Raw genomic sequence first — 11597 nt, 5'->3', positions numbered from 1 at the left:
GCTGGATGTTTCTCTTTTAGACTAGATGAATCTCTTGTAGCCCAGGGTGGCTTTGAACTCACAGAGATCTGCCTGCCTCTGCCTCCTGAGTGCTGGGATTAAAGATATGTACCCACCACTGCCTGGAGTTTATGGCTAACTAGTGTGGCAAGCTTTATTTGTTAGATCACAAACAAAATATCACAAGGAGCAAGTCAGTATAAAGCATTCTTCCATGGCCCGTACATCAGCTCTTGCCTCCAGGCTCCCATCTTGTTTAAGTTCCTGTCCTGACTTCCTTCAGTGATGGACTAGGATGTGAAAGTGTAAGCCAAATAAACTCTTTCCTCCCCAACTTGCTTTTGGTCGTGGTGTTTCACCACAGCAATAGCAATCCTAACCAGGACAGCCTTTAATCCTAACACTCGGGAGGCAGAGGTAGGAGAAACTCTGTGAGTTCAAGGTCAGTCTGGACTATATAAAGAAAGTTCCAGTTCAGCCAGGGATAAACAGTAAGACCCTGTCTAAAAAGAAAAAAAAAAGAGAAAGAAAAAGAAAAAGAAGAAGAAAAAGGCTGGAGAGATGGCTCCAAGGTTAAGAGCACTGACTGTTCTTCCAGAGGTCCTGAGTTCAGTTCCCAGCAACCATATGGTGGCTCACAACCATCTATAATGAGATCTGGTGCTCTCTTCTGGCTTACAGACTTACATGGAGGCAAAATGCTGTGTACATAATAAATAAGTGAATCTTAAAAGAATCAAAGAATGCAGAATTATGACCACCAAGGGTGGCACAGGACTGTAATCTCATCTATTCCAGAGACTGAGGCAACAGGAACACAAGTTCAAGACCAGCCTAGACAAATTACTGAAATCCTGTTTCCAAATAAAAAGTGAGAAGAGGGCTGGGGATACTGTAGTAGAGTACTTGCCTGTTCTGTGGGACCCAGTACCATAAAAAACAAAGAAAGGAAACAGACTTAAACTTGGCAGTCCTGGGGCCTGGAGAGATGGCTCAGAGGTTAAGAGTTCAATTCCCAGCAACCACATGGTGGCTCACATCCATCTGTAATGAGATTTGGTGCCCTCCTCTGGCCTGCAGGCAACATGCAGGCAGAACACTGTACACACAATAAATAAATCTTAAAAAAAGAAAAAAATCTTGGCAGTCCTTCTGCCTCAGTCTCCCCAAGTGCAGTGATTATAGGCCTGCAAGGACCACGCCTGTGTAAAGCAGATCTTTCAATCTGTTCCATAAAGGAGATTCTAGTATTGTCAGGTTCTTATTTGTTAAGTTAGAATACAAAGTAACACACACATGTTTGTTTATACACACGCATATAATTTCTTGTTTGTTTTTCGAGACAAAGTTTCTCTGTGTAACAGTCCTGGCTGTCCTGGAACTCCTTTTATAGGCCAGGCTGGTCTTGAACTCACCGAGATCTGCCTGCCTCTGCCTCTCAAGTGCTGGGATTAAACCCGCAAATGTATATTTAACCTAGAATCTGCATATGAGAACAGTATGCAGGCATTTGTGTTTCTGATTCTGGTTTACTTAATTCTTTGTCTTGTTTTATAATTTTGTTGTTGTTTTTTTTAAGATTTATTTATTTATTATGTATGCAGTTTTCTGTCTGCAGGTATCCCTGCAGGCCAGAAGAGGGCACCAGATCTCATTACAGAAAGGTTGTGAGCCACCATGTGGGTGCTGGGAATTGAACTCAGGACCTCTGGAAGAGCAGCCAGTGCTCTTAACCCCTGAGCTATCTCTCTAGCCCTGTTGTTGTTTTTGAAACAGGGTCTCCTGTATCCTAGGCTGGTAGTTAAGGATGCTAGATAGCTAAGAATAACCCTGAACTTGTGATCCTCCTGCCTCCTGAGTGCTGAGGATGCAGGTCTACACCATCCTGCCGGGTTTTTGTGGTACAGGGATCAAAACCCAGGGTGCTGTGCATGCTAAGCAAGTACTCTAGCAGCCGAACTAGTCACCTCTTAAACAACAACTTCTTCCTCTTCTTCTTCCCCTCCTTTTTCACGTGTGTGTGTGTGTGTGTGTGTGTGTGTGTGTGTGTGTGTGTGTGTGTGTTCATGCATGTTCATACCATAGCACACGTGTGGACATGTGGAGGTCAGGGGACTGCTTTGGGGAGTTGCTTCTATCCTTTTCACCAGGTTCTGGGGACTAAACTCAAGTCATCAGGCTTAGCAGCAAATGTTTTATCTGCTGAACCATCTTGCTGTTCCAATTCTTCTTGGTACCTTTTCTACACGCACACTGACACACACACAGGAGCACACGTACACACACACGTGCACACACACAGAATCAGAAGGTGGTTTCTCTCTGCCAGATGTGGTGACTTGTCTTACTTATATTGCTGTAAAGAGACACCATCATCAAAGCAACTCATATAACATAAAGCATTTAACTGGAGGGGCTGATTACAGTTTTAGAGAGTTAGTCCATGATCATACGTAGTGACAAGAAACAGTCAGGCATGGCACTGGAGCAGCAGCTGAGAGCTTTACATCCTGCCCTGCTAGCAGCAGGCAGAGAGAAAGATACTGGGCCTGGTGTGGTCTTTTGAAACCTCAGAGCCCATCTCCAGCAACACACCTCCTTCAACAAGGCCACACCTCCTAATCCTTCCCAAACAGTCCCACTAACTGAGGACCAAGCATTCAAATGTAGGAGCCAGTAGGAGTCATTCTCATTCAAACCACCTTATGGCTCATACTTTCCATCTCAGTGTTCAGAAAGCCCAGGAAGGAAAATCATTCTGAGTTCAAGGCCAGCTGTGGCTACACAGTAAATTCCAGGCCACTCTGAGCTATGGAGTGAGACTCTGTTAAATTTTTCCTTCTAGCCAGGCAGTGGTGGTACAAGCCTTTAGTCCCAGCACTCAGGAGACAGAGGCAGGTGATCTCTGTGAGTTCGAGACCAGCCTGATCTACAAGAGCTGGTTCCAGGATAGGCTCCAAAGCCACCGAGAAACCCTGTCTCAAAACCCTCCCCCCAATTTTTTTTTCTGATTCCTAGCCACATGTGAAATCTTGTCCCTCAAGAATACCATATGGGCTGGGTATACACTTTTAATTCCAGCACTGGGGAGGCAGAGGCAAAGGAATCTCTGTGATTTGAGAGATTGGTCTACATAGTGAGTTCCAGGACAGCCAGAACTACATAGAAAGAGAACCTGTCACAAAATAAATAAATTTATAAAATAGCATAAAATAAAAAGATACTGGTCTCCAGAGCGAGTGCCAGGATAGGCTCCAAAGCTACACAGAGAAACCCTGTCTTGAAAAACCAAAAATAAAAAAATAAGAATAAATAAAAAGATACCATTATGGAGGACTGGAAAATGGCTCAGCAGTTAAGAGCACTTGTTGCTCTTGTAGAGGACTTGGGTTTGGTTCCCATACCAACATGGTGGTTCACAACCATCTGTAAGTCCAAATCTAGGAGATTTGACCTCTTCTTCTGACCTCTACAGGTACTAGACACAAACATGGTGTGCATACCTGCATGCAGGCAAATGCTCAGACACATAAAAATAAAATAAATCTAAAAGCACCATTTAAAAAGAAAGTGATTGCTGGCCAGTGGTGGCGCACACCTTATATCCCAGCACTCAGGAGGCAGAGACAGGCAGATCTCTTTGAGTTCCAGGCCAGCCTGGTCTACAGAGTGAGTTCCAGGACAGGCTACAAAGCTACAGAGAAACCTTGTCTCAAAAAACAAAACAAAGAAAGGAAGGAAGGAAGGAAAGTAGGAAGAAAGAAAGAAGAAAAGAGCTAGCATTAGCTTTCTGAGTGTATAGAAGAAAGGCAAATCGAGAAAGACTGAACCAGAGCATGCAGTTATATGGGTGTCTCTGCTTCTTGCTACATCAACAACCCCATCACTGGGTATAAACAGTGCATGTTGGGTTTGAAAGAGAAATGGGAGGGGTAGATTCTAGTCATCAAGAAGAAGGCTTGGGGTTCCCTTACTCCCCCACCTCCTTGCTGAGAGGAGCCTTAATGTCTCCCATCTTTAAAAAGGGGGTTCATTCTGCCTCATAAAGTTGCTTTGTGATTAATGATGGAACATGTGTAAAGTTCCTGGCTATAGAGTAAGTCCTAAATAAACCCGGGCAAAGGCTATTGTAAAGTAAAAAGGCTTGGTTAAATTCTATATCACTGACCCACAAGGAACACAATGTTTTAGCACTTCTGTCACATAGTCATTGAACTTAGTATACTAAGTACCTCACATGTGCCATAGAGATGATGGTTTTTGACTGGCAGTCATTGCCCTTCAAGTCTAGAGGACAGAGAACAAGCTAGAAATCACAATACAGTGTAAGGCGGGCTCTGACAGCAAAGGCTTGGCCAGCTTGGCCGAAAGACCCAGGTTCTCTGATAACAAAAAAAGTTGGGACCTTTCCTTGAAGTAGACAGAATATAAGGAAAAAAATGAATGAATGACACATACTTGTGCACAATGATTGGGCAGGAGTAGTAACTAAGATCAGTGCTCACCGATGAGTGTTTCTGTCTTATCTCCAGCCTGTTGGCTACAAATGTGATTTGCTATCAAACTACTCATTAAAATAATCACATTGGATGGCTTAGCCTGAGGGCCTCCAGATTTCATAGGAAGAGTTTCACAGTCATGCCTAGACCAGTGGTTCTCTGTGGGATACTTGACAATGTCTGGAGATACTACCCCCTTCCTTTTGAGACAGGATCCCAAGTAGCCTAGGCTGGCTTCAAACTCCCTATGCAGCTAGGGATGGCTTTGCGGTTCTGGTGCTCCTGCCTCCACCTCTCAAATGCTGGTGATACAGGCAGGCACCAGCATATCCAATGCAGTAACTAGCACTGAACCCAGGGCTACTTCATGCATCCTAGACAAGGCCTCTACAAGCTGTGCTATATCTGTGCCTATAGATGTTTTTGATGGTCAAGGAGGAAGGGGCATGTTTCTGCCATCTATCAAGTAAAGGCCACAAGTGTCCAGAACTACACAAGGTAACTACCACAACGAAGAACTAGCAATCTGAGGAGTACTGTCTCAAAATCCTGATAACATTCAAGCCAGGCATGGTGGTACATGCCTATAATTTCACCAGTTGTGAGGTGGAGGCAGGGAGATCAGGAGCCCAAGGCCAATCTCAGCTACACACAGGGTTCAAGGTCAGCCTGGACTACATGAGATCCTGAATTACCCTGCCCCCCCCAAAAAAAAACAGAAGAAAAGGAGGAAGGACAATAAGAAGAGGAGGAGAAGAGTCTAATAAAACAATAGTGCCCAGCAGGTTTCTCTAGGGAAAGAGGGCTTATGGGAGCTCGCTAGCCAGCCCTCTAACACTGGAATTTCTTCTTAACACCTACCTATCACTCGTCAGATCTGCTAAGTTCATACCAAGCTAAAAGCATCTTTGGTTTTCATTTGTAGTGTTCCTGATCTCATACTTTTAACCTTAACATTCACCCCCCCCAAAAAAAAAAAACTTTTCTTTGTGTGTCTTTCACATCATATATCTCCATCCCATTCAATTCCCTGTCCCTTCATGTCTGCTCCCCCCAATAAAATAAAACAAGAGGGGAAAAGGGAAAAATCAGTCTTGTCCTGGAAGCTGTAGTATGGCACTGTGAGTCATGCAGCAAATGCTTTTATCCATATATCTTTGCTTGCAAGTGTTTATTGCAGACAGTGATTGGTCCGGTTTGGGGCTCCTGGTTTCTGCTACACTAACAATGCTGGGCCGTCCCTGGAACTCCTCTTGGATATCTTGCTGTGGCCTTGTGTCATGGAACTTCTGCAGCTTTCAGTCTGGAGGACCGGTCCTTTCACATGCTCCAGCAGATCACAGATGGGGTGGACCCTGGGGTGGCCCAACTCATAACCCTGGTTCTGGGCCTGGGTAGTTGCAGGGTTGGTCAGCCTGCCAGCTCTCGCTTGTCCTCACCACTAGGGGGAGCTCTCCAGCATTGCCCTGGCCAGTTTACCCCTTGTAAGAGGCGGGGCCAGTTCTACTGCTTTCAGGCCCTCAGAGTCTGCTCTCCTACACCTACATGATCAGGGCCGGCTCTACTGTGTTGCCCAGGTGAGGTACGGGCCCACTTTTTCCGAGTGCTGCAGCTGGTGAGGGGGGGACATCTTTCCCTCACCACCACATGGCAGACAGAGGTAGGTGAAATTTCCTTTTAGGGGCTGGCTCAGTGGTTAAGAGCACTGACTGTTCTTCCAGAGGTCCTGAGTTCAATTCCCAGCAACCACATGGTGGCTCACAGCCACTTTGAATGAGATCTGGTGCCCTCTGCTGGCATGCAGGCAGAAGACATAATAAATAAATAAAATCTTAAAAAAAAAAAAAAAGATTCCCTTTTAACTCTAACATTTATTCCACCTGTAACATACATAAGGAACTGGTCGTTTTTACCATGGGTCCCTTTCCCTTACCACCTATTGTGAGACAACTCTTCTACCAATAGGATCCGAAACTAAACACCATCCTCTAATACACAGCAAAACTGAAACTCCCTCCCTCCTTCCTGCCTTGAAGGCAGGTGGTGGTGGCGCAAACCTTTAATCCCAGCAGAAGCAGAGGCAGGAGGATATCCAAGGTCAAGGCCAGCCTGGTCTACAGAGTGAGTTCCAGGACAGCCAAGGCTACAGAGAGACCCTGTCTTGAAACACAGAAACAAGGGGCTAGAGAGATGATTCAGAGGTTAAGAGCACTGGCTGCTCTTCCAGAGGTCTTGAGTTCAACTCCCAGAAACCACTTGGTGGCTCACAACCATCTGTAATGAGATCTGGTGCCTTCTTCTGGTCTGTAGGCATACATGCAGGCAGAACACTGAATACCTAGTAAATAGATAAATCTTAAAAAAAAAAAGAAAGAAAAAGAAAAAGAAAAGAAAGAAAAATAGAAACAAAACAAAAAGATTCATATGCCTATTGCGTAAGGCCAGCTATGAGCATCAAAGGATATGAAAGACAAGGCTAATACCTCCAGCTAGAATCCTCAGGGATGGGTCTGTAGAGAAGAAAGATCTAGATTGGGTCTTAAAGGAGACTCAGGATTTGATTAAGGGTAGCAGCTCAGATTGGATGATCCAAGGAAGGCACACAAGTGAAAATGCCAAGGAGGTGTGAGGAAGCGGGCTGGGAGCTGCTTCCTCACAGTGTGTGAGAATTATCTCTACTCCATAGTCCACAGGGCCGGCCAGGCAGGTCACGTCTCTGTAACCGGAAAAAACCAAAGTGCTGAAACCTTGGGAGAGGATCCTGTGATCATCTCTGAGCTGAGACTAGAATTCAGTCTACCTATTGCCCAGATCTCAGCCTTGCCCCGGTATAACCATGCCCCGGTGCCGTGTGTCCAGACACGCAATAGGTACAGAGCATCAATGGAGAAAGTATGGAGAATCGAAGAAGGGAGAGAGTCTGCCAGAGCAGGAGCAATAGACTGGCTCTGGTGTGCTGAGGCAAGGCAATGGTGAAGGAAGAAGCCAGAAAGTGCAGGGAGTGTGTGCCATTCAGCATCACCAGAGAGGGACACACACACACACACACACACACACACACACACACACACACACACACACACGACACCTGGGAGAAGACTCTCCTCCTCCAGTAGAGTGAGGGAAGCATGGGAGCTCTCCACTACACACACCTTGATGCTCGGAGGTGGCCACAGATCTGAGAAGCAGCAGGCAGTCAAGATCCCCGAGGAACTGCTTGCTACCTAATGCAGGTCTACTGGACTGATGGGGTCGCTCTGCTTCCTTCTTCACTGAGGGATCCTGAGGTGTGGCATCTTGGAGCACTTGGAGCCAGAAGAGAGTTTACACAGACAGAAAGAGTGCCAGGCACAGTGCTCAACTCCCACAAGCCTGATGCTTGGAAGGCGAAGACAGAGTGGTGGCCTTGAATTGAATCCTAGCCTGGGCTACATAGTCAATTCCAGGAGAGCCTCAGTTACAAAATGAGAACCTGTCTCAAGCAAAAGAAAACAGCAACAGCAAGAAAGAGTGACTGGAGCTCTTTTAGGACAAAGTAGATGACAGTGAGGGTAGGGGTGAGTGAAAAAAACAAAAACAAAAACGTGTGGATTGCCATAGGCTACCCTCTCCCCAAGTACCCCAAGGTCAAGGAGTTATCTACTTGCAACAGACATTGATTGAGGAGGTGGCAAGGTCAGACGAGAGGGGAGTAGGGGCCAGAGATTAGAGGTTCACTTAGGTTCACAGAGCCCCAAACTTGGGTTTCCCTCCTGCCTTCTGTTCGTGTCTGAGTTATGGAAAGAGACAGGAGCAACAGGACCCAAGCACCAGCCCTGTGACTTCTCTTTCTCCTCCACATCCCCGCCCTGACACTGGGGTAGTCTACAAGCTGCACCCAGCTTCACCCAACTGTGCATAATCTCCATCCCAGAGAAGCCTGTTCCCTGGCAGGGGCCACTGGTGCAGAATAAATCTAGACTAAGACCTTGACAGCTGCTTCACCAAGGCTACACCAGCCTCTGCATGGGGTCCCCCACTGAGATGCCCCTCCCCTCTCTCCAGGGCCACTCCAGTACCAGGAGTCTTTCTGTTGTTGTTGTTTTAAGGAAGCTCTGCCCACTTTCTCTTGCTTTGTTTCCAACCATTCCCAATCTGGCCTCATAAGAAATGTAAACAATGTGCAGATTACTCGTCTCCCTGGCCTGGGAGGCCCTGACATTAACAGAGCTTTAAAAAAAAAAAAAAAAAAAAAAAAAAAAAAAAAAAAAAAAAACCTATCCTGTCCTTCACCCCCACCTCTGCCTCTTGCTCAGAGCTCAGGAGCAGAAACACAGTTCTGCTACTGCAGTGTGGGACTGGAGCATCAGGCAGGCCCCACTCAATGGCCACAGCACAGCCTGGCCTAGGGACAGACAGGCTGCTGTAGGGACTTCACAGTTCAAAGGGTGTCTGAAGGCAGGAAGGGGAAGGCCTTCCTTTTCAGGTTCCAACGAGTAATTGGACCCTCACAAGACCTGGCGGGACAGACCTGTGACCTCAGCTCCTTGTGGGGCTGAAGTAGGAGTTCAATGCCTGCCTGGGCTACAGAGGAAGTTCAAGGATAGAATGGGTAACTTAGTGAGGTCTTTCCTCGGAAGGAAGGAAGGAAGGAAGGAAGGAAGGAAGGAAGGAAGGAAGGAAGCAAAAAGAAAAAGAAAAGGCTGGAGATGTAGTTGGTCCTCAGGGTTATAAAGAGCCCTACCCTTCCACTCTACTTGCCAAAGTACAGGCCTTCCCTCATGTCAGGTTACAGGGTACAAGCAACCTGCTGTGACCTGGGGTTTTCTCCTGGGGTGAGGGCCTAATGAGGCCTGGATGCTGAGGAGGAGGAGAAAGGGGAAAATCGGCCTCAATCACCAGAGAGAAACCTCCTTCAAGCCCTCTGGGCTTTGCCTTATCCTTGCCTAATCAGTCCAAAGGTACCTCACGAGGAAGTCTCACTTCCCTATTGCGTGCGCTCAAAGATGATCCGTAGGCCGTAATGCTAAGATTTCTTTATTCAGATAAACACCAGCCCAGACGCAAGCCAGAGCGGGCCCGGAGGCGGCAAGCTAGCATGGCCAGAGAGAAGGGGCATCCACCGGTTCGTGGCCACTTAAGAATTCTCTCGGAGTCATCCTTGACCTCCCCTGACCACGCCCATCCTGACCACGCCTTCATGGGCGTGGCCAGGCACACCTGTAGGGGCTACTAGGAGGTGGGGCTACAATGTCTCTCTACACCTCCCCATCCAACTAGTGTTGCTTCCTCCTGCTCTACTCAGTCCCCCAAGGTGTCAACCTGTTTCCAGTCCTCACTGTGCACTGGGACCCCAGCTCAGTCACCACTGTGAGTGAATGAGAGCCTGGGGTTTCTGCCTTGAGATATAGTGTCTTGGCTGACCCCAGGGTCCTGCATCAGCCTGGTCTTTGCCTAGTTACCTACAGTCTGGAACTGTATCCACAGCATTACCTTCCCTTGGGAGCACTGGACTCGGCCTAGAGGCCCCTAGGGGAGGCTGTAGCACCAAATACCAGGAAGGTCAACAGTGGCTTGGGGAGGCAACACTGCCACCCTCTCATGCCTGTAATCCCAGCATTTAGGAAGCTGAGGCAGGAGGATTGCCATGAGTTGCAGGCCAACATAGGCTACAAAGTAAGTTGTAGTTTAGCTTGGGATACATAGTGAGATCTTGTCCTAAATAAAAAGCAAAATAAAAGTGAGGTGAGGCTGACAATCTAGGCCAGGAACCCTTGCTACAACCCCCTCCTTGCTTTACAGAAAAGTCTAAAAGTCTGTGGGGGGAGAGGTAGAGAAAGGCAGAGGAGGAATGGGGAATGTCCTTCTCCCTGCCACACTGAGCAAAGGGGGAAAGGGACATTATATCTGCAGTATGGCAACTCAGGTGCCATCGTTGTGTTCCGACCAAAGAAATGAAGAACTTACCCAAGCAGATTCAGGAAGTGGTCTGGAAAGAGTCCCTCGCCCTCACCTGCAGCAGGAGAGGTCGCTATGGTCCCCAGCATCCGGAGTCAACTGTGGGAGGGGGTTGTGACAAGTCCACTGAGAGCCTGACAGCTCTGCCACAATCCCCATGAGGATTGGCATGGGAGTAAGGCCCCCTGCACATGTCCTGGCCTTGAGGACAGGCCTTGCGAGAAGATGGGGGCCCGCCTGCAACAACCGGATGCAGGTCTTCTGTAAAACGTGTTGGCTCATCCTGCCCTGGCAGACAGTGGCCCCGGCTGTCTTGGTGGTTTGATTCCGTTACTCTAAAGTTTGGCTCTCATCGTGATAGAATATATTAAATGCTGAATGGGATAACCAACGAAGGAAGCATGTTTTTGAAAGTACTTTAAAAACAGCAAGAATCATGCCGCCAAGAGTCCAGCATTTTCACAAAGCCAGGGGAGCGGTTGAGGTTGTCAACAGAGCAGGAAACACCTGAGTTTCACCTAACTCACAGCTCTTTTGGGGTTTTGATGTGAGACTCGGACATGTAAAAGGATATTCTGGGGCCATGCAGAGCAACGAGGACAGAGCAGGAATCCAGGGAGAGAGCTAACTATTCACCCAGGATCCAATAAGAATACAGTGCCATTTCATATAAATCCATCCCACACAGCTGCTATGGTGAAGAAGAAACTGTCTGACAAAGGATTTAAAAAAAAAATCTAGGTCTCAATTCATACCCCAAAATGCAAAGTAATTCTCTTGTCTTAGCTTCCCAATTGTTGGAGTTACAGGTCTGAGCCACGGTACCCAATAGGGAAAAGAAAGGTTTTCTCTGTTGTTGTCTGTTTGCCTTTTGAGACAAAAGTCTATGTAACCCTAGCTGTCCTAGAACTCGCTGTGTAGACCAGGCTGGCCTTGAACTCACAGAGATCTACCTGCTTCTGCTTCCCTAGTGCTGGGATTAAAGGTGTGTGCCACCAGGCCTGGCTAAGTTTTGGGGTTTTGTTGTTGTTGTTGTTGGGTTTTGTTTTTGTTTTTGTTTTTGTTTTGGTGTGTGTGTGTGTGTGTGTGTGTGTGTGTGTGCTCACACTTTCTGATGTACCTACTCAATCTTGTTGAGTATTGAGTATTGATCCAGTGTAT

The sequence above is a fragment of the Cricetulus griseus genome (genome assembly GCF_003668045.3).
Source record: "Cricetulus griseus strain 17A/GY chromosome 1 unlocalized genomic scaffold, alternate assembly CriGri-PICRH-1.0 chr1_0, whole genome shotgun sequence".
NCBI classification, from domain to species: Eukaryota; Metazoa; Chordata; class Mammalia; order Rodentia; family Cricetidae; genus Cricetulus; species Cricetulus griseus.
The sequence above is the reverse complement of the archived record's forward strand: the minus strand, read 5'-3'. Positions refer to the sequence as shown.